Below are 4,631 nucleotides of genomic sequence, written 5' to 3'. Positions count from 1 at the left end.
CCACACCCGGCTAATGTTTGTATTTTTAGTAGAGACGGGGTTTCACCATGTCGGCCAGGATGGTCTCGATCTCTTGACCTCGTGATCCACCCACCTCAGCCTTCCAAAGTGCTGGGATTACAGGCGTGCGCCATCACGCCCAGCCAAAATTTTTTTTAAATATTTTTCTAGAGAAGGGGTCTCGCTATGTTGCCCAGGCTGGTCTCCAACTCCTGGGCTCTCGTGATCCTCCCACCTCGGCCTCCTAAAGTGCTGGAATTACAGGCGTGAACTACCTTGCCCTACCCCAATATTTCGAACCTGTATTTGAAAACTGGATCCTGAACCACCATCATCACCCTGTTGATCCCTACTCCAGGTTAAAGAGCTCCAGTCGTTCATACACAATGATTTTCAAGTCTTCCCACACTCCTGGTCTCTTGCTTTTCGTTCATGCTCCAGGTTGCTAACATCCCTGTTCATATATGGTAATCCAAGGCTAAAGACAATCATCCACTGTGGTCTAATGAGCAGAGAGGAAAGCAGAACTGTAATCTCCCCTATTGCAGACCCTAACATATTAGCATTTGGGGCAGCTAGTGTCAAAAATAATGAGGTTACAATCACCCTGAACACTTAAAACCTTTTCACACATGTCTCTCTTACCTTGCACTTAAGCATTTGGTTTTAAAAACTGATTATGAAACTTTACATTTCATCTTCCTGGTTCATTATGGACTCTTGGGATCTTTCTGAAGCCAGCTTCATGTCATTTGCAAATTTGATCAGCGTGCTATCAATGTCCTCATCCAAGTCATTAATTAAATTATTGGCTAGGCAAAGGACCTCCCTCCAGGCTGACAAAGATCCATTAGTCACCAGCTGTGAATACACCCAACTGTCCTGTCTTCACCCCACATTTTTCCTTCTTATCTACAAGGACATCTCACGCCAGGGCATTCTTCAACAAAACAAGATTGCATTCTGAAATTCTTTTTGGAAACAGGGAGTGGGGAGGAGAAGGGAGTGGGAACGAAAGGAGAGGAGTTTGACCTTTAGATCTTCTCCTCCCTTCTCCCCAGCCCCCAGGATGAGCCCTGTGGCTTCAGTCTCCAAGAAGGAATTTTCCAACCAACAGCTCAGATGTAGAAAGTTGAAATAACTGGACTTAGGGTCAGAAAACCTGCATTCAGATCCATCTCTGCCTCTTCCTAGCTGGATGACCTTGGTTGAGGGTTTAACATCTCCAAGTCTGTTTGCTCACCTGTAAAATAGGGACAGGACGATTATACCTACCTCACAGAGTTGTTGTGAGGATTAAATGAGAAGATGTATGTGAATGTGCTTCAGAAACTGTAAGCATTATACAAATGTAAGATATTATTATTATGACTGAGTGCCTACTGTGTTCCTCAGTATAGGCTATAAAAAGATAAATACGACATAGTCTTTGCCTTCAGGGAGCTCACAGTTCTGTAGCAGAGATATGTTCACAAATAGCCGTGGTATGAAGTATAACAGGGCAAATGGCCCAAGTTGTTACAGTAATTCAGAAGAGGGAGCAGGCCCTTCAGACTGGGGGGAACCAAAAGAGAGGCTTCAAAGAGTTTGATCTGTACCCTGACAAATGGGATGGATCTGACAGATGGACACGGCTGAGAGAGGACAGCATTCCAGGTGGAGGAGTCTAGGGATGGGTATTTATGGAACGCGTCTGCAGTGCTGGAAGCAGGCCTGTTTGATTGTAAGAAGTAATGAGGCTGATCAGCCACATCACAACTTTTTTAGACCCGGTCATTTTCAGCATGCCCAGGGTAGAGCATTCAGTCCTTCAGAAAGAGGACTAGAATTTAAGCAGAGCCTCCAAGGTCTCATGTCTGTTGTTCAACTGACCTCCTTGGAGAAAAACAACTCTTCTGGAGGGTGGTGGCATCCAGAAAGTTTCTAGGAAAATCACCTTTTTCCTTTTCTGAAGCTGAAAAATAGGTCTCTGGGAAGAACAGGGACCAAGGCCATATTTAAATCCTAAAAATCGGCCAGGCGCGGTGGCTCACGCCTGTAATCCCAGCACTTTGGGGGCCAAAGCGGGCGGATCACCTGAGGTCAGGAGTTCAAGACCAGCCTGGCCAACATGGTGAAACCTCGTCTCTACTAAAAATACAAAAATTAGCTGGGTGTGGTGGCGGGCACCTGTAATCCTAGCTACTCGGGAGGCTGAGGCAGGAGAATCGCTTGAACCCAGAGGCAGAGGTTGCAGTGAGGCAAGATCACACCATTGCACTCCAGCCTGGGCCACAAGAGTGAAACTCCGTCTCAAAAAATAATAATAATAAATCCTAAAAATCTTCAGCTGGAAGTGGCTCTGGCTTAAGAATTCAAGAGTTTTCATTGAAGGAGGGTCATCCACCATATCTGAAAGGCTTCATATTCTTCAATTTCATATGGGGAGTGGCGAGGGAGAGGAAAATAGTTCAAGGGCTCTCAAGGTCCATTTCCTGATGGTTTTTTTGGAGCTATGGTTATGATTTGGTGCCACCTGGTGTCCGAGACAGAACATAGCGCCCTTGTGTAGAAGCCACCTTCCCCCTTCTTCCTAAATCAAGAGCATTGAACTGCTTCCCAGCATCTAGGGACGGGGCTATCTTCCTTCCAGTAGGATAGAACCAGCCATTCAGAGGCACTCTGGGGTCTGTGTAAATGGAAAAGAAGAGGAGGAAAGGGAAAGTCCTGAACCAGGCCTCACAGCCATCCTTTCCTATGTTACCAAAGTTTATATTTTTCCCCAGAGTACCCCTGGGTAAATAGAGTATCTTCCCCCAGAGTACTTTCCCCAGAATACTACGGGATTGGGTTTGCCATGTCCCTCTCTCTCCACCCCCACACATTCTCTTATGATGACTTGAGTATCCACAAAAGATTATTACAACACCTCTCTCTCAGACGTGACCAAGAGAAATTGTCATGATTGTCTAGGGTGGCCAAGGGAGGAACAGTAAATGAGTCTTATTCCCCCCTGAGCTCAAGTTTAAATGTTGTTTCTTCCTGAATGGGCTATACTATTCTAGAATGACTGAGATAGAATAGCTCCTCCATAAGAAACCTGTTTATTGAAACTACACTTAGAATTCCTACAGCCCCTCTTAAAGGTTAGGGGAGGGAGAAACGGTGCCTCAGATAATAGAACAGATGGTGGCCCCCTTTCCCCTCAAGCCCCATTCCTAAATAGATTCAAAAGGATCAATAAAACTGACACTGAGGCTGAGTGCGGTGGCTCACGCCTGTAATCCCAGCACTTTGGGAGGCCAAGGTGGGCGGATCACTCGAGGTCAGGATTTTTGAGACCAGCCTGGCCAACGTGGTGAAAACCCGTCTCTACAAAAAATACAAAAAATTAGCCAGGCATGGTGGTGGGTGCCTGTAATCCCAGCTACTCTGGAGGGTAAGGCAGGAGAATCACTTGAACCTGGGAGGCAGAGGTTGCAGTGAACCAAGACCACGCCACTGCACTCCAGCCTGGGCGACAGCCTGAGACTCTGTCTCAACAACAACAACAAACAAACAAACAAAAACTGGAGTGGTCTGATGATGCCTTATAAAGGAGTATTAGTAGAGCATAGTTTGAGGGGATGGCTTGAACTGGGATGGCCAGAGCTGTGCAAGGACAAGACTGAGCTAATGAAAAGGTTAATCCTTCTGCCACTACTTCCATTCCTAGGTACCCTTAAAGTCTGAGTTTCTGTTGTGCCCACTCAGGCTCTTCTGGGTGCTGGAGAATCCTGGACCAGCTCTCAGTTTGGATTGTCAATTGCAGGTGAGGGGCATGAAAATGGCAGAAGTGCAAAAGAAAGAAACCATCAGCTAGATTTGAATGCTTTGATTCATGGATCACTACTTTTATTTGCCTCAGTTCTTCCCTGGTCCCTACATTACAGGACTGCCAGAGTGCATGCCCTCTAACTGTACCGGCTAAGAAGTAAACAAATTCCTTTTTATCTTTTAGTTAAGACAAGGCTGCAATTTTTGAAAAGTAACATTTGCTAGGACACTAATGAATAAGAAAGTAACCAAAAAAGGTAACAAGAGAACACACAAACAAATGGGCTTACAGTGTTCACATTTCTTATCTTGTATCAACTAAAGTTTAACCATAGTTGGCCAGGCCTGATGGCTCACACCTGCAATCCCAGCACTTAGGGAGGCCGAGGTGGGCAGATCACCTGAGGTCAGGAGTTTGAGACCAGCCTGGCCAACATGGTGAAACCCTGTCTCTACTAAATAAAAATAAAATAAACCCCATCTCTACGAAAACACAAAAATTAGCTGGGCATGGTGGCACACTCCTGTAATCCCAACTACTCGGGAGGCTGAGGCTGGAGAATAGCTTGAACCCGGGAAGTGGAGGTTGCACTGAGCTGAGCCACTGCACTCCAGCCTGGATGACAGAGCGAAATTCTATCTCAAAATAAATAAATAAATAAATAAATAAATAAATAAATAAATAAAGCTTAACCATAGAGGAGGCCGGGCGCAGTGACTCACGCCTGTTATCCCAGCACTTTGGGAAGCTGAGGCAGGTGGATCACCTGAGGTCAGGAGTTTGAGACCAGCTGGGCCAACATGGTGAAACCCCGTCTCCACTAAAAGTACAAAAA

This window comes from Hylobates moloch, unplaced genomic scaffold (assembly GCF_009828535.3).
Source record: "Hylobates moloch isolate HMO894 unplaced genomic scaffold, HMol_V3 SCAFFOLD_7, whole genome shotgun sequence".
NCBI lineage: Eukaryota > Metazoa > Chordata > Mammalia > Primates > Hylobatidae > Hylobates > Hylobates moloch.
Note: the sequence above shows the minus strand (reverse complement) of the source record.